The sequence below is a fragment of the Acomys minous genome (assembly GCF_964271855.1).
Source record: "Acomys minous genome assembly, chromosome: 1".
Lineage (NCBI taxonomy): Eukaryota > Metazoa > Chordata > Mammalia > Rodentia > Muridae > Acomys > Acomys minous.
Genome location: NC_140483.1, coordinates 109490225 through 109513483, shown reverse-complemented (window position 1 = coordinate 109513483; position 23259 = coordinate 109490225). Strand labels below are relative to the sequence as shown.

The following is a 23259-nucleotide window of genomic DNA, read 5'->3' as shown; positions in this document are numbered from 1 at the left end:
GGTTTCTCTGTGTAGCTCTAGCTGTTCTGGACTTATGTTATAGACCAGGCTGTCCTCAAACTCACAGTGATCTGCCTGCCTTTGCCTCCCGAGTGCTGGTATTACAGGCCTGCACCACCAAGCCCAGCTTGGATCAAAGATCTTAAGACCTGAAATATTGGAGGTTTTTAAGAAAGACACAGAAAACAATTCAATATATAGACATAGACAAAGATTTTTCCATAAAAGACTCTAAAACTACAGGAAATAATCTCAAGAACTGACAAATGAAATTACCTGAAAGAGAAAGGTTTCTGGACACCCAAGGAAGCCATCACCAGAGTGATAATACAGCCTATAGAATGGGGAAACAGTCTTCATCATCCACATATCAGACATGGGGATTAATATCTAGGATATACAATACCCTATGAGCATACAAAGGGGGAGGAAGTCCCCCTCAGTCACAGTCATAGAGGAGGGGAGTAAGGGGAAAATGGGAGGGAGGGAGGAATGGGAGGATACAAGGGATGGGATTTAGATGTAATAAGAATAAATTAATAAAATAAAATTTTAAAAAATTAAAAAACTAAAATTAAGCCAACAAAATAAGACAGGACAAGCTCTAAAATGTCATACCATCAATCCATGGACTAGTAAACTAAAGAGAAATTTCCCCCAAACAAGAAAGTCAGTAATTGAATAAACACATCACTTATCTATAGGCATAAACATGTATTTACAAGGCAGTTTGACAACATGACCATTTAACAGAACAGTAAAAGCAGGCTCCCCACTAAGCCCTATGACCTCTACAGCTTTGAGGCCCTTGATCAGGTTCTCCATGCTCATCATGAGTTCTCTCTTACTGAATAGGCCTCAAATACAATCAGAAAGTGGTTGGTTATCCCACAGTTCTGACAATGAACATCATGCTTAGAGGATATATTTACTATGCTAGGCTTGTAAAAACAAAATTGCCTTTAGCCTGTATAAGCCATGAGAAAGTTGCTCCTACCTTGAATGTACCCTGTTGGCTGGCCAGAGATGAACCATTTCCTAGTGTGGTTGGGCTATTCTTTTAAAGATTGCTATTGTTGAAAAAAAATTGCTGCCTCAGCTATTCCTACCAGGTAAAACAAGATTAAACAAGGTAACACTAGGTTTTGCTTTTATATTAAATGCTAGCGTGGATGGCTGAGGCATCTGGTAGACATCTGTTACAAATTCAAGCATTAGCCGCACCCAGACAGGATATAAGTTAATTTGCCTCCCCAAAATCATAACTTCATCGTTTTTGCTTTTATAATCCTTTGGCCTTACCTAGAGAACTGGTTATGGTTTGGTCCTTGACAGTATCTTTTTAATATTAAAAGAGGTGGATTAAAGACCTCAACATAAAACCAGAGACACTAAGTCACTTAGAAGAAAAAATGGGAAAGAGCCTGGAACATATTGGCACAGGAGACAACTTCCTGAACAGAACACCAACAGCCCAGGCCTTAATGTCAACAATTAATAAATGGGACCTCATGAGGCTGAGAAGCTTCTGTAAGGCAGGAGACACTGTCAAGAGAACAAAGCGACAGCCTAAAGACTGGGAAAAGATCTTCACCAACCCTACATCTGACAAAGGTCTAATATCCAAACTATATAAAGAACTCAAGAAATTAAACACCACCAAACCAAATAACCCAATTGAGAAATGGGGCTTGGAACTAAACAGAGAATTCTCAACAGAGGAATATCAAATGGCTGAGAAACACTTAAAGAAATGCTCAACCTCCTTAATCATCAGGGAAATGCAAATCAAAACAACTCTGAGATTCCATCTTACACCCATCAGAATGGCTAAGATCAAAAATTCAAGGGACACCACATGCTGGCGAGGATGTGGGGAGAGAGGAACACTCCTTCATTGCTGGTGGGAATGCAAACTAGTACAATCACTTTGGAAATCTATCTGGTGCTAACTCAGAAAAATGGGAATAGGGCTTCCTCAAGACCCAGCTATTCCACTCCTTGGAATATACCCAGAAGATGCTCCAGCACACAGCAAGAAAATTTGCTCAGCCATGTTCATAGCAGCCTTATTCATAATAGCCAGAACATGGAAACAGCCTAAGTGTCCCTCAATAGAAGAATGGATAAAGAATCCGCTAATTTATTAAAGCCAAAACTTAGACTGGCGAATCTCTGAAGTACCCCTGACCCACAACACAACTGCCAGGCCAGTACTGCACTAGAGGGCACACCCTCTCGTAGTAGTAGTAGTGTGCTGCTACAGAGCTCACAGCTTGTTCAGACGATGACCTTTCTCCTTCTGGAGCTACAAGGCCTAGGCTGTGCTGTGTATCAGTCCCTTAAAAGAATAAAACCTTGCATCTTTGAGGGAACATCTTTAAGATACAGGATGTGAAAGGGGGGAGAGTGAAGATCAGAGTTTTTAAAATAGGATGTTTACAGGGAGTTGAAACAACCAGATTGTTCTAAGAGAAAATGAAAGTTTTATCTTCAGAAGGTAGAAAAGTAAAACTGCTTCAGAAAGTCACTGAAAATGACCAGATGCACTAGCCCCTTCCTCTCTGAGTATACATAGGAAGTTAGGACTTCTGAGAGACACCTTCAGACAAGCTGAGCTGCACAGAAGAGGTTCAGCCCAAACCAGCCACCAGGAAGAGCCACCTGGAAAAGACTAGTGAAGCAGCCTGAGAGAAACAGAGCAGACAAACTACCTAGAAGGAAGAAGATCATCTAAGTGCCTGGAAGATGCTAAAACCAGCTGAGCGCCTGGAAGATGCTGAGACCATCTGAGTGCCTGGAAGATGCTGAGACCATCTGACCTCCTGGAAGATGCTGAGACCAGCTGAGCCACCTGCAGAGCCTGTAAGTCATGCAGTGTTCTCCAGGTTTCCAGCTTTCAAGAGCTGTCACCATGCTGGTCTGAGCCTTCGTAATGCAGATATTTTTAAGCAATTTCTGTTCCTCTAACTGCAGTCTTCCAAGTTGCTCTTGGATAACATCTGTGCTTTGATCTGTTGTCAGTCTGGAATGAGTAGAAGCTGGCTTTCCCAGGAACATTGTCATTATGTCTATAGGAAGAAAATTTCAGCTCAGATCCAGCTTGGTTTCTCCATGTCTCATCATCCAAGAGGAATGGAAATAGCCTGCATTGTTTTAGGAGCCCAGAGTAGCTTTCTACTGAAGCAGGAGGCAGTTAAAGCAGAAAGCCATAACTGGCCAAAAGTTCTAAGAATAAGTGACTGTGAAGTGTTCCTTATTTAATGGTCAGTTATATCACTCCCCCTGAGGTATAAGGAACACTGGGGAAGAGAGTGTGGAGATAATGTAAGAGCCACAGGATAAGGAGATACACAGTAGATGTCTGTCGTTATCTCTACAGTATTTGCACCACATAGGGCCTGTTGACCTTTTATCATGGGCAAAAGAGGCTCCAGTGAGGCCACAACCCCCCTCTAGAGACTTTTGGCAACTAACAGTTCTTGGGGAAGAGCTGCCATTTTGTTCATTGCTGTAGCCACTGATACTTTGCCCCACCTATGCTTCTGCACTAAACTCTAATTAAACTCATTGGAACACAGAGAGTGAGAGAGGGAGAGAGAGAGAGAGAGAGAGAGAGAGAGAGAGAGAGAGAGAGAGAGAGAGAGAGAGAGGGAGGGAGAGAGAGAGAGAGAGATTCCAGTGGTAGGAGGAGGGGAATAAGAGGGAAAATATTAGGGCATGAAAATAAATAAAATCTTCTAAAGGCATTAAACAGTCAAACAATAAAATATTAAATAACTAAGAAATTTCAATAGCTGATAAAGAGCTGAAAAGCATTTTGTACCATTAGCCATCAGAGACATGCAAATTAAAACAGCTTTCAGACTATTTGAGCGTAATCAGAATGGGTATCATCAAGAAAATAAACCTCAAGTTCTGTTGAGGCCGGGGGGTGGGTGGGAGAAGAGGACCACTTCTTCAAAACTGATAGGAGTGAATGGAGGAATGAATGAGGAAATCAGTGCAGTGCTGCTACAAAAGTGAAATATGGAGTGACAGTGTGACCCAACTGCACCACTCTAGGCTACGTACAAGAATGACTCTTAAGTCAATGTCGCATAGAGATACCAGCACGCCCATGTTTAATGTCACATTGTTCACAACAGCCATGGAAGAGAGCCCACCTAAACATCCATCAAGAGATGAACAGATAAGAAAGAAGTAGTGCATATTCACATTCAAATTTTATCCAGCTGTAAAAGCAAATGAAATTATGGCATTTGTATGACGTAGATAGAAGGAAAAGTACTGTCTTTTCAGTAAAATATGCCAGACTCAGGAAGGCAAATACCGTGGTTGCTCTTATATGGTTAAAAATTAAAATTTCTCTGTGTGTACCACTTACAATCTCAACAAAAAACAGAGGCACCAAGCTGGTGCCTAACTAGAGGTTTCAATCCTACTAGCAAACATTTATGGTACTGGAAGTTACTCTTCCCCAAGGAGAAAGATAGCCAGCTAGCTAGCTACAAACACTGTGATCTGCAGCAGTGACCTGCCTGCAAAATATACTGTCACTACAGTGGAGTAAACACTGTGTGAGTAACCAAACACTCTCTTGTTGTATTAAAGGCTCATTCCATGAGATGGAACCCAGGCTTGGCACCTCTAGGGTGGCCAAGAACCAGAGATTGGATAGGAAAAACAAATACTATTATTCTGATAAGGACACCTTTTAATGCTATAAAATGTCTCCTGATGACATTCTGCTATTCCCATAGATAAGTGCTCAGCTGTCATCAGAAAAGCTTTTTTCTTGCAGTGTATAGGAATGATCACACAGACCCACAACTGGAAAATGTACACAGTTAGAGACTTTGGAAAACTCAACCCTAAATCAAATCCCTCCCCTCAGGGTTCAGGGATCTATGAAGAAGAGGTGTCAGAAAGATTATTAGAGACACATGTGCTGAAAGACTCTAGGGAACAGTGTCTTCCAGAAACAACAGGACCGATAAACATATGAACACACAGAGACTGTGGCAGCATGGAGAGGGACTGCACAGGCTCTAGTCAGATTGGGTCCCACCACTGAGAAGGGCACATGGTCAGAGGCTCTCACCCCTAACCAGTGGATACCCTCTGGCAAAGGAAAAATAGTTTTCTCCAGTGCATTCTCCCTGACTATACTAATCACAGTTCAGGGTAGGGCTTATGCTCAGCATTAGGTAACCAAAACAATTCCTGGACTCAACTGTATTTTTATAGAATCTTCATCTCATATTGCTTTGTTTGGGCATTTTTTTTTCTTGTAGGTCTTTTGCTTGTGTATTATGGTTTCTAGGTTTTCTTCTGCTTGAGGGGTGTGGAGGGGGGCATGTGTGTGTGTATGTGTTCTTGGCCTTTGGTTTAGTGATTTTGGTTTGGTTTGTTGTTTTCAAAGTAAGAAAGAAAAAGCATAGAGCTGGGTGCAGGAGGAGGTGAAGAGGACTTGGAGGAGGGGAAATTATAATCAGAGAATATTTCTGGAAAAATGTTTTCAATAAAAATATTTCAAAAAAGTGTGTATGTGTGTGTGTGTTCACATGAGGGCATAAAACCAAAGAAAATGTCATGAATGTGGAGCAAGAAGTTTAACAAAAAAAGGTAAATGAGGGTAATGGAACACAAATAATAATAAAGCAGAAAATGGGACTATCTGAAGAAAGATAAACAACCAGAAGGAGACAGACGGAACAAAGAAGACAGTACGGGAAACACATGAGGACAAAATACGATCACACACATGTGTGGAAATACCACAATAACATCTATTAATTCCTATGGTCACCTGAAAACTAATAAGATAGACTGATTTCTATAATACTTATGAATATATGTTCCCCATATACAATATATCACTAATAACTTAACTATATGAATATACATGTATCTATATATATTTCATCAGATTAAGAAAGCACTTTTATTCCCTTGTATGTGTACATGCATATGTGTTGACATATGCTTGTCAATGTGCATGTAGAGGTCAAGGAATCTTTGTCTGAATCAGTTTTCTCCTTGTACCATGTGAGTCTCAGGAGTCAGACTCAGGTCATCAAGTTTGGAGGCATGTGCTTCGACCCACTGGCCAATCTTGCTGGCCCTCTCACAGTTATTAAGAGCACTGTGAGTTTATAAATAATTGAGATGGTTTTTCCTTACTGATCCAAACGGTAATTTGGTCATAAGAATCCTGCTTTATGCTCTTGGGTGTGATGTGTTAACACTTTTTGTACTGTGTTCTGCATTTGATTCTTTTCACGAGTAAGGAGACAAATTTCACATCTAAAGTATGTATCAGCTTTATGCTTCTATGACTGGAGTACCTGGAAGAACACCCTAAAGGGGGGGAAAGCTTTGTTTCTCTAATGGCTTCCTAGGTTCAGTCTGTGTATACTCCTTTGCTCAATTGATTCTGGCCTTGGAGAAGCTGAGCATCGTGGCAAAGCAATAGGTGACAGATACAGATCTCATGGAGAACAAGGAGCCACTCGAGGGAAGGGGACTGAGGACCACAAAGAAGCTTCAAGGCACAGCCCAGTGATGCATTTGCTCAGGCAAGGCCTCATTTCTCAGTGTTTCCACGAGCTAGGAAAGCAGCCCCACTCGCTGGGAAGCAAGACTGTAATGCACAAACCTGCTGGAGACATGTCATAGTCAGCCATGACACCTGTATACCGATCACGACAACCTTCCCTTTTATATTCTCTGGGATTATTTTCTTTAACTACACAGCACAACTTAATTTTAAAGCTATATAGAATGGGAGTTTTTATTTCCCGCTCCATAAGAATTCAATTCTGTTTTTGCCCACAGAGATTTCTGTTTCCCTTTGGTCAGGTTTTCAATGTTCTGCCTCTTCATGAAACACTCCATTACATGAGTTAAAACAAAGGGATGAGCTGCTTAATAAGGGACCCATGGCCGAGGCAGCTCAGCCAGATTCAAGCTCTAATAACCACAGCCATGACAGCTGCAATCAGGAGTCTCCGGCACGAAATGGCTTTATTCCTGCCTGCATCAATTGCCTCTTTTTATAGCGGCCGCTCACTAGACCACTGTACGGGAGATCTTGAAGTGCGCGGGAACTCAGTGACTGCGATGGTGGCCACCACGCTTGTTTGCTCCATCCTGTCCTAACTCGGGGCAGTTTTCCGCAAGTGCAGCACTCTGCAAACAAACGGCACTGCGGAGACTGGTCTCCTGCCTACTCATGAAGTGACCAGAATGAGTCAACATGCAGTCAACAGAGGATTGAATTGCATGTTCATTGTGCTTCTACATTAAATTATGTTTTCTTACAGTCTGCAAGTTGCAAATGAGAGATCCACTGTGTTGTAAACTGTTTCTTATGCCACTACTACCTACGGAATGCATTTAGCCTCAGTGTACGCTCATTCTTAGTACCCTTATTATTCATTTACACTCTCTTTTTTCTTAATGGCAAATCACAGGTTGTCCTTAAATTGTTTAAAAAAAATCTCTCCACTATTGGCTTTTTTATACTGTTTTTCTTTGTTTATATTAATTAAATTCTGATATTAATTATAGTCTTTCTTCAATTTTGCATGTGACTTTTCATGTATTTAGAATTTACATTTGTGTTCTTAGTCATTTTTATCCTTTTTTACTTTCCAAGGATATTTTAAGGCTTGAAATTTACCTTTAAATTATCTGTACTTTATAATGTCTTATGTATGGTGTTTATTATTGTCTTGTTTAAAAGATTTTGTTGTGCTACAGGTAACATGTTCATTTTTAAACATATAGGAATTTTCAAGTTTTGAAAAATAATTAAAGACTCTTTCTAAAATAGGGTTTCATGAATCTTAGGCTGCCCTTGAATGCCTAATCCTCCTGTGTGTGCTTCCTACGTGATAGGATTACAGGTGTGCAGAATTACAGCAGTGTTCGGTGCTAGCAGTGAATGCAGGGCTTTGCCATGCTAGGTAGGCGTTCTGCCAACTGAGAGCAGTTTTATATTCACAGAAAAACTGAGCAGAAAATATGAAGTTCTCATAAGTGCTCTCCTCCCATCACAACCTTCCTGTGACTGATGTCTGCCCCTAACGGGAACACCCATTTGTTCCAGTTGATGGTGCTTTCTAGTTTTTGTTCTTAGCATTGAATATTTTATGGGCTTAGACAATGTATGAAAATGTGTCTACAGTCACAGTCCCACAGATTGGTGTCACCACCCTCAAAAGTCCCTGTTTTACCCCTGTGCTCTGTGTTATCACTCCTCCTCTTGCTGAACCAACATGCATTTGACCATCCGCTGGAGCATGGACAGCCTTCCAGGGACTTTACTCCTAAATAAAAGTGGCTCTCCTTCACCCAGCAGTCATCAACTGCCAATAGCTCCTCAGCCAGGGTGTGGCCCTGGGAGCCCTTCCCTTCTGCGTGCTTGCAAGCTTTGACTGGCTGGATCTTGTGCAGGTAATCTCTGCTGCTGTTGGTCCCTGTGTAAAACAGACATGAGATGTTAAGGTGACAGCACTGCACAGCACCCTTCCAGCTCTTAGAATTCTTTGTGCACCTTTTACTCAGTGTTCCCTAAGCTGTGAAGGTGGGGACTTGATATAGATTTCCCATCTAAGGCTCAGTGCCCACAGTCGATTGTTTTCCACAATGAACAGAATGTTCTCTATAATAAGTATTCCCAATACAGAAAGAAGCTTTGCTGACAACAGTTAAGAGCTGCACTAATCTGTGGGTATAAACACATATGTGCACTCTTAGTGTCGCCTGGTGTATTTTGTCTGTCTGTGCTATACTTTATGGATCCGTTAACCTCGTTGGGGGCATATTGGTTGTCCAAAGCTCATTTATGAATAAAGATGCTATAGATATTTCTGTAGGTAAGTTTTCCATTCATTTGGGTTGAGGGCACTGAATGATGGCACCCATTTTTGTATGGCCTCTCCTGTATTGTCAGTGCTGTGGAATCTGGCTGTTTTAACTTTCTAGTTTTACTTATTTCAGGTAAATATTTTAATTGTACCAGTATTTATTATCTTAGTGTTCTATTCTAATTATTTTTCTAATTACATGTGATATGAAAACATTTTCATGTGCTTATGTGCCACCTATGATATCTTCTTGAGTTATTTTTTAAGTTCTTTTACATAATCTTAATTGGGTTGATTTTTTTAAATTTTTTGTCTTTTAAGAGTTCTTTATGTATGTTGGATAATACTCCTTTATCAGGTGTAGTTCTGCAAATTTTCTTTCCCACATAGTGGTTGGCCTTCTTTTTCTCTTCACATTGGCTTCTCAGAGAAGCTTTCAATTTGGATGAATCCAGGTTATCTTGCTCAGTCCTTCCTCAGATGTTATCTTCAGTGCTACACCAAGAAAAGTCACTGACATATCCAAGGCTGTACAGATTTCCACCTACATTAATTTAAAGAGTTTGGTATCTTTGTGCCTTACGTTTAGGTGGATGATTCACTGAAAGCTGACTTAGGAGGAAAGGCTAATGGTCAGAATCCTTTTCATCCTTGCATGTGGATGTTCAGGTGTACAAAGCCATTTGTCAAAGACTAGTGGTTTTCATTTTATTTTTAAATAAGTCCTATTTTGATATAAATCTGTAACCTCAGCTGAGGTAGAGGGAACATGAACTTCATACCATCCTGGCATGCGCTATCTGTAAACGAACAAGTCTTTAGGTGAGAGCTAGCAGGAGTTCAAAGGTGGAGTCTTTGCTTGGCATAGATTCTTCAATCCCCAGAAGAGAAATAACAGGACTTTTGATGAAGATCTATGTCTTAGTACTACAGTAATTTTAAGTTTGACATAGTTCATTTTACAGCAAAATATACAGTTCAACTTTGTAAAGATATTTGTGACATTCCTAAGCATATACATTGTAAATAACACTTATTTGAACACAGTATGTACAGATTTTTTAAATTTTTTCTCAAACTAAATGATACCATCTTTTGTTGTTGCAATATATGTAGATTATAAAACTGAAAACAAATACGGCCCTTAGAATCTTAAGATATCAATGTAACAATGTTTGTATCAGGCTTTTATTTAAAAATTATTCCGTTTTATGCTTGCTACATATCAGAAATCAGTGCCTATAGACCAAAAGAAACTAGCATTGCATGAAATTACTATTGAGTAGTGGAAAGTCACCATTTGAAATGCATAGCATGACTGGGTCAAAGTCTAGGCTCTAAGTACATTGCTAACCTGTTCAACATATATTCCTACCATCTTTGAAATAATAGGAGAGAAAGGCAGGACTTTTATTTATGTTACTATATAGCAAACAAGTTTATGTGGATGTGTTTGACACCTTTTTAGGTTTTAACCTCAAACTAAAAACAATGCAAATGTCCTTCAACTGTAAACAGGCACACAAACTAGCAAATCCACATATTGGAAGGTTCTCTGTCACTAAAGTGACAGCTACTTACATGTGCAAAGTCCTGAGTCTCAAAGGCAGTAGCGTAGTAAGTATGGAATGTTAGATACTAAATGATACCATTAATTTAGTCACCTGAAAGTAGCAGAGTTAGAGAGACAGAGAAGTGTAGACTGAGCCACACTATAAAGAGAAAATTTCTGCGTTGACAAAGCACCATGTATCTTGGTTCTTAGCGTGGTCCTAGAGAATTCCATGTGGAGTAACTATACTGAAACATGTACTCACAGATGCACATGAGTCCAGATGAACAGTGGGGAAACCCAAAGAAAGGTTGTATCTATTTTTACAGTACTGCACAAGTATCAATTCCTGGGTATAATTTCAAACTCTAGTTGCATAATGATCTCAAAATGCAACGAGAAAGTGAAATGCAGCAATTGTCTGCATCCAACATTGTTCTGCCTTGCTTAGGAAAACTTACGCCCCACCTTGCTTCCTCTGCAGCTCCTTTACTCAGCTCCCTTTTCCAGCCTTTAAGTTAAAAGCATGTGCCCATTGATAATCAGTCAACTCTCACCATTCTTCTAACATAATCATTAAGTAACTGGTTCTGTTTATTCTTAGGATCTGATGAACTAAACTTGAAAATTATAATAAATATCAAATACTTCCTGAGACTCAACTGGCTCTGACAATCAATATGCATTTTTCTAGCTCTGTCTGTTAATGACGTCTTGACTGAGCAATGGCTGTGCCATGCTTCTTTGCACTCCAGTCTTCTTGAACCTGGTGACCAACCTTAGTTTTTAAAATGAATCTTTACTGTATAAACAAATAACTACCAAAAGGAAGTCTCTGAGTGATGAGCTGTGCTTGCCCTCTCATTAGTATTCTGGGTACCTGATGTTATAAACAAGGATTGTAGTAAGCAAAACAAGATAAGTATTAAACAAAGATTTTTTTTTAAGTAAGTTACATTCTTCTATGAAGTACACCCATTTTCTTAATGAAAGACTAACTAATCAAAAACTGCTGAAATATTATAATTTGATGTTCTCCATGTGATAATTACTTTACAATTCTACATATTATAATTTGAATGTTTCAATCCTTTATCAGACATATATCTGAAATTCTATTGCTTTTAGCAGATTTCATCTCTATACTAATCTTAATAACTAAAATTTATTTGCCCTGAAATTTTCTTCAAAATACCCTAGATATTTACAGACCCACTAGTGTTACCAGAACACATATGTACATCTAATGATGCACACCAATAGGTAGATCTAATGATGCACACCAATAGGTACATCTAATGATGCTTTATAATGCCTTGGTTCTCATGTTATACATTTATTGCTAATGCATTTATAGCATATTTTATTAAAAGCCATTAAAACCTGCAGCTGCATCCCATAATTATTTCCTAAGTACAAGGACAGCATTTATAAAAGATCTCCTTGTTCAAAATACTGCCATACAGATCACAAATCCTTCATTGCCAGCCAGGAAGCTTTTATTCTTTACAAAAAGAAATGCTAAGTAATTCATCACGTGCCAACCTTTTTTTTCCCACATAGTTGCCTTGGTCCAAATGTTCAAAGTCCACATTCATCAGGAATAATTATGATTTAGTCTCAGATTGACACTTTTTTAAAAATCTGATTGCCATGTTGCTCCTAATGTTCAGGCTCTTAAAATGCAGCCTTCCTCTACATGTAGAAAGACAGTAATTGGCTTAGCTGAGCATACTACACTAAGGCTCCTATGCAAATACTCTGAGGCTGCATACCAAAGAAGAAAACTATGTGGTTTGCAATTTCATTAATTTTGTGGTATGAAAAAAATCATATTAAAGCTTTATATGCACGTAAAAGTAATGCATATTGTTTCTAGAATTTGATTAATTTGTTATTCTATGATTGTGCCTTACTTATCCATGTCCTCTCCCAAAAGTTTCAAATCAAAACGAAAGTAGGACAATATTCTCAAGAAATTTCATTGTTGAGAAGAAAGCCATTGAGTATAATAAAAATTCTTGTGTCACAACACACTTACTTCCCTTTATACCTAATTACATTTTTCAGCATTCCTCCATAATTCTGACAACTGCTCGGAAATTCTAAAATTCGTCAGATATCTGATACTCATTTATGTCCATGTTTTCTCATAATAGCCATAATTAAGAGAAAAAAAAGAACTGAAAATCCTTTTCTAGTTAGATTTCCAGATTATTCTAGTAGAATAGCAATAGAAATAAAAAATAATAATAACTAATGGCAGGTAGGTCTGAGTCACTACAGTTTTCAGAAAGTTTATGAAAAGGATATATGCAAAAGGACTACCTTTAGTACATTCATCTACATGTAATTATTTTTTAATTATTCCATTTCACACACAAGGTCTAAACATATATAGCCGATTGTCGTTACAAGAATAATGAGGGTGCTGATTATTTCAAAGGAGCACTTGTAGATGCATCTACAACCAGATAAGACTTTGAGATTACAGGTTGCTGACTTATCTATGCTTTCATGTTTACAAGTGGTGTGCATACGACCTATAGGGGTGTCACGGAGACCTAGCTAGCTTTTGATCTGAAGACTACGCCTTCTACCCCCTCCCCAAACCCTTCCACATCCATCAGGACCTCCCCACCTTACATGGCTTAGACAGTGACTTTGTGCTCCACAGTGGTAATCTGCAACAGGTCCCATTAATGCTTACAGCTGTCTGGTCTCTCAGCAAGGATGGAATAAATTTCCCACTGCTTGGTGGTACATTAACTCTTTTGGGTTACTGGGGAGTCTTTTAGTGTACTGAAAGGCAATTTGCTAAATGGTACATTGTTGATTTAGAAAACTTAATTGGCCTTGAGAAAAGTAGATAATTTACTCCTGCAGGATTCATGATAAAGCCAGACTGTTACACAGAGAGTCTAAGTGGCTCAAGAAAAGAACCTAAGCATCAGACAAATAGAAATTTGCATTTTGCATGAACCACCTGGGGATTGCTAGCCATTTCTATAGAATTAGCTTCTATTGGCCTTCTGGGTCACAGGGCAAATATGCTTACTGCCATACCTGAGGATCAGGGTTCATGATCTCTGATGCCCAAATGACAGAAAGAGAGAATCCCTTTCTGCACATTAAGTTGTTCCCTAACTTCCCATGAGGCATGTTTCGTATTTCCACTAATGCATGGACACACATTCATAGACTTGGTATGTCCCTCCCAACCCATACAAATAATAAATAAAATAAAAGTAATAAATGTTTTAGAGCCAACAAAGTTGCAGGAATTGAGATTAGTATGCCGCTCTCTTTGGGTGCACTCTGTATATTCAGAATTTTTCTAAGTTTTTCACATTGGAAACAAAGAAAAATAATAGCATATGTGAGTTTATAATGGGGATGTATAATAAAAAAGAGACACATTACTTCTCCAGATTATTTTTAACCTCTTAAGTCAATAGCATCTTATGTGTTACTAGTAAAACAAGTGCTTTAGTGACTAAAGTAAACTTCTTTGTCTTTCATATGTATTTTACATGACGACCTAAAAATGAGCATAGTATATTTAAATTTCCTCCTACAAAGTGTGTGTGTCTATGTGTGTGTGTGTGTGTGTGTGTGTGTGTGTGTGTGTGTGTGTGTCCTCGTCTCACATCTGGACTCTGCGACAGCACTAAGCCTGGCTCACTGTGACTGGATGATGCTCCTAAATGGTCACTTTCAAGACTTGATCATGTTGTTAAAGTCAAGATGGCACCTGATCCTTTCAAGATCCTTGCACATCTCAATGTCTCCAGCAACTTCGTCACCCAGATATAAACTCGATAGAATACAGTCACAATAGCATTTTTGTGTGTTCATTCCTTTTGTTATTTAAAAAAAATATCATCACAATCTGAAAAGAGGAAGAATGCGAGCCAGCGAGATGGCTCAGCAGCCAAGAGCATGCTCTTACAAAGGATACAAGGTTTCCCATCAACCACAAAACCTGGCTCACAACCACCTGTTCCAAAAGGGTCTAATTTTTCTGTCCTTCGCAAACACCGGCAACCATGTGTACATATAGCACCCTCAACAAACATATACATGCAATTGAAGTAATACAAATAAAATTTTAAAGGACTAATGTAATAAGCAAGAGAAGAGAAGAGAAGAGAAGAGAGAGTTCTTAAGCCACAAGTAAAAAAAAATGGAAAAGGATGAAAAGGTGTCCTTAAATTGTAAGGTTGGCGTATGTGTTGGGACCATTTACCTGGTCTCAGTTTCAGTCATAACATTTGGAACCAGTGATGAAAGTCAGCCTCGTAGTCCTGATGTCAGAACTACATGAGATGCCCTAAAGCTGAGCCCTAGAAGTCATTAACACTGTGCCAAATACCATGGAATAATTTGATTTGAAACTCAGACAGGGCTGAGTTTCCTGGATTATATTTATTATGTTCAATGAAGTGTTCAATAAAATGTACTCACTCTAAGAGACTAACTAGAATGAAAATACAATACATAAATTAAAAATAAACTGGGTGGACAGGAGAATTTCATTTTATAACTCATGAGAATGATCCTTAATGGTTTTTTTTTTAATTATGTGCTCAGAAAGAAAAAAGAACAGCCCTTACCCTTAGTGTAAAAAGCAGTTTACTGAATTAGACTAGCACAAGCTGACTTAGATCGACTGTAAATTCAACCTCTACATTACACCTTGGTAATCAGTCTATTTTTAGGGTCTAATTTCAAAATTTAAAAGATATCAGGACATCAGAAGGTCAATAGTCTAGCTAATCTTCAACAGGTCTCACGTATAACAAATTACATAGTATTATTTGAACTTGATGGTTAACAAGACTAATACAGGACAAACGTCTACTCAAGATTAGTCACTCTTGTCCTCACCGTCTATTTTCCATTTCTGTACCTCTGGCTATTGTTTCTGAATAACAAAGTGAAAGGAAACCCACAAGGCGTTGGTTCATGTAGAGAAGGCCACACTGAGAATTTCATCTTAATTCCTCACTAAGATCAGTAAACTTGCCAGAGATATGACAACAAATGAAGCTGTCTTTGCTGGTTACAAGTAAATATAAGTAACTTGGAAATCTTTGATAGAGTCAATAAAAGGATTTCAGGGCATGACTCTTTTCTATCACATACTGTGCTGCACTGTCCTCTGACAAACGCACCATGATGCTCAGTTAAAGACCATCTGGTCCCTCAACCAGTGTGGTTTTGGAAGAGCCTTCCTCACTCAAGTCTTGGTATGTAAGACTTGGGCAGTTAAAAAGAAAAAGAGAAGAAAAGAAGAAAAATGGATTTGAAATGAAAATCACATTGACCTAGAATAAGCCAAATAAATGTAAAAAAAAAAAAAAAAGGACGGAGGGTAAAATGAAGAGAGAGAGAGACAGAGAGACAGAGAGACAGAGAGAGAGAGGACTATGGGATGGAAATGCTGTCTTTACAACTGAATCCAGTTGTGCACAGTGTAATCTAGCTAGGAGAGGGCCAACGGACCCTAAGCTTATGGTCTGCCCACCATGAGAGTCCTACAACATGAAGAAAAATGTGAGTTCACATAAACCTATGGATTTTCATGAATTTTCCTTATGGGCACAATGGTTACTTTGCTACAAGATCAAGAATTCATATAAGCTAGTAAAGAGGTTTAATTTACCCAAGACCACATAACCATGAATGAAATAAAAACATGCTGGGACCCAGAAGTGGTGTGACCTTGGTGCGGTTTCCATCATGCCACACTCTTTGTTCACCTCTACCATGAAGTGCACTTCACATTTGATACCTATCCTTTACCACAGATTTCTTTGAGCATAAAACACATTGTTCTCTTTTATTTGTTTAAGCATTTTACAACATGTTTCATAGGTTTTTAAAACAATGCTATTAAATTCAGGTACAATCTCTAAAAGATTATTTCTTATTCATTTATTATGAATAAATACCAAGTATCCTTTACAAAAAAAAGAAGAAAATCTTTAGCTAAAATACTGAATGAATGGTAATATATTTTGCTAACTATAATAATTATATAGTAATAAACCTGAAATTACATTGTATATGTTTGTTTTAGCTATATACACATATGTAAATTAAAGTTGATAAATGTCAATTATTTGATGAATTGTTTAATGCAGATTCTATTGTTTAATAAACTTCAGTACTTGACTGTCCTGGCAAGTTGAAGGTCAAGTCACTGAAAACCAGAATGATCTCTAATTCTTTAAGTATTTGAGTATTTAGAAATCTAAGCAAGCTTCACAATGATAAAAGACAAAATTCTCAGGCACAAGGAATTATTTTATTTCACTTTATATTCTTTTCCTTAGATCTATATCATCTATTCCTTCTCTTTTATATAAGGAACAAGTCAATTCTCACAATTAAAAATACTACGTCCAAATAATTACATTGTTATTTTCTGGACCAATTATAGTTTGACCACAAAACATATTATAAATAACTACGGTGCCAAACAGTAATTTATGTTTCTTAAATGTAAGATCAGTATGTTTTAGTGATAGTCTAGAAGTCTATCCAAATAAAAATGCTAATGTGTTACAGTATAGAAAATGACATGACAAAAACAAATTGTGCCATGTGTTGAAACTTGAGAGTTCCTGAGGAGACATGTGACCATAACATAGGCTTCAGACCACATGAAGACTGCACTCTCACAGCATCTGCAGTTTAGTCCCAGTCATCACCTCCACAGAATCTGCATTCTACTCCATGCCCACTCACCAGCAATGAAATCAAAGGCACTCTCCACGTATTTTCAGATAGTTTCAAAGGCCACCTAGTCTTGCGAGTTTCTGTGCCCATACAATTAGTGATAAAAATTAATCCTTCATACGAAGAAAATCATGACACAAGGACAATAATCATTATCTCAAAAGTCAAAATAAAAGTTGTTATACTGAAGTAGGATCATGTTGACCTAAATTTTACCAGTTAGTAGAAAACATGACACTGATGTTGAATAACAAATATTTTTAAGCCAAACTCTGCCTCGTTCAAAATATTTATACCAAAAAAGGAAGTTTAAAAAATCAGCAGTATTATCAAGAAAACATCATATTTTCAGCGAGATAGTTTTTAACCTACATTCTTGATATGTGTCCATTTGCAGGGAACTTTTCTATGAGTGAATGGTGCTGTTAGAAAACCTTTATAGTAACACCCAGATACAGCCTGAACCTCCCAGGAGACTCTCAGAGCATCATATTTACACTTCCTAATTTTTCATAAAATAAATATCATTTAAACAGTTCACTAACATTGACGAAATATACGTGTCTACATGTAAAGATCTGCTTATTGTTGACTGATGAAATTTCCCCAACTGAGAGAAGAAAATGAAGCGTGAGTAGATTGATTTGTTCTACACCTCAAATCAGCATTTCAGGAAGATTGGCCATCTTACTGCCAAACCGCACTTGTTTTTCTTCATCACAGCACATAGCATGTTTGACACTGCAGTATGCCATGTCTAGCACATTCAGCTAGAGAGAGAGAAAATACTAAGTAAATGCGCTTTCCATCTGACTGCTCTACTATTGCTCACTGTACAGGCTTTGGGAGAGGTATGATGAACAATTTCTGGCTAAGAATATTCTTTTCTTAATTAGTAGCTTTTGCTTCCTGTGTCAGGCTAAAATGAATGGATTCATTGTCTGTCTATAACTCGCAGCTTTTAAATGCTGAAATAATGCCAACTATCAAAGGACTTTCTTAAATCTGAAAAACAACAGTCTCATATTTTAAATATTTTCAAATTTATTAAGACTCAAGTAAATGAACAAGGTTAAAGTCAAACCATGAAAACTCAAAGTTAAAATGATATGGAATTAGTGATAATTACATTGGGATAGTTTATTAAAATTTAGGTAGCCTACAGAAAAGTGTAACCAAATAGTTTTTAGTAGTATGGTTTAGTTTGTATTTGGGTTTGGGTTTACAGATTTTTGGGACAGATTGCCAATATTCTGCCCAAGCTAACCTACAGCTCACTGTGTATCCCACATGGGCCTCAGACTTCCCACAATTGTCTTGTGTCAATGCTTAAGTTAGAGTATGATTTACCACTCCCAGCCTCTATGTCCTGTTTTTATAATAATTTGTAATTTAAATACAAGTCAAAATTTCTTTCCAACCTGCTATCACTCTATCTCCAAGCATGAAAAGGAAAACACTGGAACAAATTCCATGGCTCAAATTACCTCTTAGTCCTGAGATGCTAATTGAGTTGATGTTCATAAAGACATCGTTTTTACACTGTAAAACAAAGTATCCACTAAGCAGCAACTGCTTCTACGGATGGGAGACACTTTCTCAAAGTGTTGATTTCTTTTCAGAGATGAGTGGAATCAAAACGGAGGCTGATTTCCAGTGACCCTATTACTCCTCTCTTACTTCACTTACTTGGCCGGTTATTTATTCATTTAATTGTGGTTAGAGATTATTAGCCTTTAAGACAGCTACTAAATAGGCTTACAAAAATTCTATCTCAGCATTACATTTCTTCAGGGACAGCAGCTCCAAGAGCTTCAGTACCCTTTCTTGGGTTTGGAGTGGTGAGTTAAAGTTATTTATTTCAGTAACCAATTCTGCAAAGGACTAGCCAAAGGTAACTTTTACCTTACTCAGTTAGTCTCTGTTCCACATAGAGAAAGCCTGCCCCCTCCACCTCTCTGGAGGGAACTGCGGTCATAAGACACACAGGCTTCATTCCAGAACACGGTCCCACATTTCATCTTATGCTCCACTGACTGGGGGAGTTGATCTACATGAATTAATTAATAACCAAAATAACAGTTTGCTCGCATGCTGTAACTCTCCTAAAAGGTGATTACATCTTCCATGTGGTAATCTGCTTCCACACTTCTTGGACTAGAAAAAGAAAAGGATTCTATAGGGGGTACACCAGAGGGATCCACATCAATTAATGCAGCCTTCTAGTCCTCTGGTGATCGTTTCTGACCTATCTAGGGCAAACATGCCCCAAGGAGGTTCTGCTCTCTATCTGTGATGCAAGCAGCTTCTTGGTGAGTGGTGAGTAACAGTTAAAAATGGCAACTCCTCAGAGAAGAATCATTACTCTCAGCCAATATAAAACAGGCAGCTATTAGTCTACCAACAAGTACCACCCTGGCTCACAGGACCAGGTATTCAAATCAGGAAAGTGAGAGTCCGTGTGAATATGGCATAAAGGTATTTTATTTGCAGGTATACGTAGTTTATAATTTTCAAAAGAGATCTTCTGAACTCCTGCGATTTTTCAAGAGGCAAACTGTTGGCACAGACTTGGTTAAGCACACAGCGTCATGACTAGGAGAATCCTTCCTGCGAGTCAAAGCTCTCAGATGAGGAGAATGTGCTCACTGGGACTGAATGAGTTCTTTCTGAAATGTCAGGCATGGACTATACATGTGTATAACTGGTTTTACACAGAAAGCCCCTTTCATTAAAGCACAATGCTTTTTATCAAGGTCACTGTGGAAGCTCTAATTTTAAAGCTCTAGAGAAGGAATCTAGAAAGAAGTATCAAGGGGGGGGGGACTTGCCATGCTACGATTTATGGTTTTTAAGAATTGACTCATCTTTATCACTTGGTTTCAGAAACAAGTATGTTTTGCACAGCTAATCAGTGAGTGCGTTAAGGGAAACCCCACTCTCTTAAAGATACACAGAAAGCTGCCTTCTAGAGGGTCAAGGCTGATAGAGCAGCCTTGATACATCTGCTGATAAGCCTACAGGTCTAGCTAGACTTGGGGGCCCTGATTCCAAAGGGACAAGATATTGATATATACATATTTTGTGCCACTAGACATTTTAGCAAATTATAACTGTCTAAAATATTGGAAGAGATGATTGGGCTATGTCCAACTTTTTGAGTTTCAGATGCAATATAACACAACTAGGATCATTTTTAACCTAATATCTATGATCACTGAACACTAATGTTCATTAGTTCTAAAGAAAATAACAAGACACACACAGATTCCCCAAAGATATTAGTCAAGCAGGAAGAAAATGTCCAAGCAAAAGTTTGCTATACTAACATAAGTCAGCTACTCGTTGTTGTCACTTCTGTCACATAAGAGACTCTAGAAAAGTAAAAGTCCAGACTAATTTATCAAGGAAGAGATTTCCTAATCTAGAAATAATTATTTTTAAATAACCAGAATTACTCATTTTCCTTAATCCTCAACATGTAATGTTTGTATCTTTTCTGTCGTGTGTCTGTGTATGTTGAAACAATGGACATAAAGGTATTATCACATACCTGCCGAGCAGAGGAATTGAAGTCTTTGCAGCTTCTCGAATGGAAGGTTGGAGTTTAGGATCTTCAATCTCTCACAAAGCTATCTCCACAACAGCTGCAATCCACTCTGGGACGTTCTTATTTTAAAAACTGTGGGCCTTTGAGTATTTCAACTCCTACTGCAGCGCCCATGATTCCTTGGCGCTTCTAAGAACTTCAACTCCACACTTCTTCTGCCTGCATACCCTCCAGCCCCGTAGAGAAAATTAATCTTGAAGTTGTTGCCTAGAGTTTAACTCCGCGGAGCCGGCTTCTTATGAGAGGCAGAGGATGAGGAGGGCTGGTTTTCGTCCATCAAGGAAGGGCACCAGAGGCACTGGCACCGCCTTTTAGCTGCTAAGAGCTCTTGTGGATGACAGTGGCCCTGAGAACAGCGGCAGAGGCAGCAGCAGCAGCACAGTTTGGTCCCAGAGGCTGCGGCCCAGCTGGGAGACGCTGTCCATTCCTTCCGGTGCTGAAGCGAGGGGACGGGGACCCTCTTTGCCAATTCCAGATCCTACACTCCCGCTAACGCTGCTTCCAGACTTCCAGCTTTTCAGTTCCTCCAGCTTGTCTCATTTCTCAGGGAATAATGGTCTCTTCCGCTTGGAACCCCCATATGTATACGTTGGCAGCGTTTCTGGAGAGGCAGGAATCCGTAGGAAATAAGATTTGAGCCTCTTCTGAGTTCACAGTGGCTCTGAGTGGCTTTCCTAATGGTAGAAATGAAAAAGAACGCACGAACATGGGCGCGCAGCACAGGCGCGCACGGGGTGGGGGGCAGAGAGAAAGAGACCGAGAGAGAGTGGGGGGAGGAGAGGGAAGAGAGCAGAGAAGCTGAGCACTGTGGAAACTGTAGAGGTGCTTTGGAAAGCTCCTGGTTCTTAATTACATAAGACGAGAAGGGCTATTTTGGAGGGCTCCTGCAATCTTGCTTCCCAGTCTGGGCGGAGACACATTCACATTTCAAAGCCCCTTGTGGAATTCCGAGATGACAGAGTAAGGATGCTCAGTTCCCAGACACACAGACAAATTCTTGCAAAAGAATGAGGATACCAGAGGAAGGGACAGGAAAGGGCTAGGGATACCTTTGTTTCCGAGAGGCTGTTGCGTGGAGGAGAGCTGGCCCTGGCCGCGGGAGTAGGCGGGGGCGGCTGGGCCAAGGAGATTGCGTTCCGGCACCGGCCCTCCCACCGCCCACTGCCCGGGTTCCCGCAGGGGCGGGGGCGTCGCCGCACAAAAGCCTAGATGAGGGTAGTGGATCAGGTAAGTCGGGCCATCCCTAAAAGACTCCAGCAAGGCCTAGGCACAGGGCCGAGACGCTTGGCGGCTTCATTCAGACCCCTCTCCACCAGAGGAGCTTGCTGTGGAGCTGGACACGGGTCGCGTTGGTGGCCCTATAGGAGACCGATGAGGGCTCCACCACCCACACATGGCAACTGGTGCAGCACGAATGGAGCGAGACGGGGGGGAGGGGGAGGGTGTTGAAATACACAGCATGGAAAATGGGGCAAGCTCCTTAAAACTGCGCCCCTGAGGAGCTTCTAGTGACCATGGTAAAAACTGAAGAGCACCCGCTAACGCGAGCCTGGGCAGCGCCCAGCTCCAGCCAAAGAACTTGTGCAGGGCAGACTTCTACACCTCGAGTTTGTTCCGACCTAGGGGGCGTGCAGTCCGAGTGCGGGGGCACCGAGTGGACACTAGGGCTCACCCGGTGCTGTTAGATGCCCGCTTCCGGCTCGCATGGGTGCTCGCTCCTCTCCGCCTCCGACTGCACTGGGGAAGTCGTGGGATAATTACACGCGCGTGCCAGCCGTGGTTCTGCGACCCCTCGTCCGGAGCCTCGAGCCTCTGTGCCTGCTGGTCCCGAGAGTCGTTAGTCGACGTTCTGATGGGCTCACTGGGATTCAGGATGAGCGCGAGAGGCAGCAGCGCTGCGAAGGACCAGGCGATTGCCCAGAGAAGAACTAGGGAGTCCAGAAGAGTTCAGGAGGGTCCTCCCTCAGGCAGGGCGGGGGAGGGGGTGGGGGCTTCCTTTCTTTGGCTTGGGGCCATTCCTTGCAGCAGCTGCTCCTCCTCGCTGGCACCGGGAGAGGCCTGAGCAATGCACTGAGCTCATTTAGGGAAGATGTTTGGAGCTACCCTCACAGGAAAATCACAAGGGGCCAGTCACTCCAAGTCTGAACCTGACTCTAGGGTGCGTTATAACTTGGGAGTCCAAAGGCTATGGCTAGTGACACGCCAGAGAATACAGGACATAAAGATGTAATTTGGGACTAGGAGCTAATTTTAAAAGAGCTGGGGTTTTCCTGTTTTCCGGTTCCTGGGGAAATACATTCTCCAGGCAGGATTGTGGTAAATTATGTTTTCCGCTTCCTTCCACTAATGCAAGCACGTGTTTCTTGCGTTCACGCAAACAAATAGTGTTCGTCCAAATAAGTTTCAGAAGGTATCCCGTTTTTGCCAAAGGATGAAAATAGCTTGTGTAAAGGCTGTGTTTGTCTCTTGTAGCC

General features: G+C 40.0%; 1 protein-coding gene across 3 annotated transcripts in view; it reads right to left on the bottom strand.

Moving 5' to 3' along the window:
* Nucleotides 1–21628, bottom strand: part of SNTG1 (syntrophin gamma 1) — a 707225-nt gene extending 685597 nt beyond the window's left edge. For 2 of the 3 annotated variants that reach the window (XM_084773015.1, XM_084773016.1), the window contains exon 1: nucleotides 20729–21625. The gene's annotated coding sequence lies outside the window, so the exon portion shown is untranslated. Of the gene's footprint in view, nucleotides 1–20728 lie in introns of all 3 variants that reach the window. The other variant, XM_084773017.1, reaches the window with a different exon arrangement.
* Nucleotides 21629–23259: the final 1631 nt, after the last annotated feature.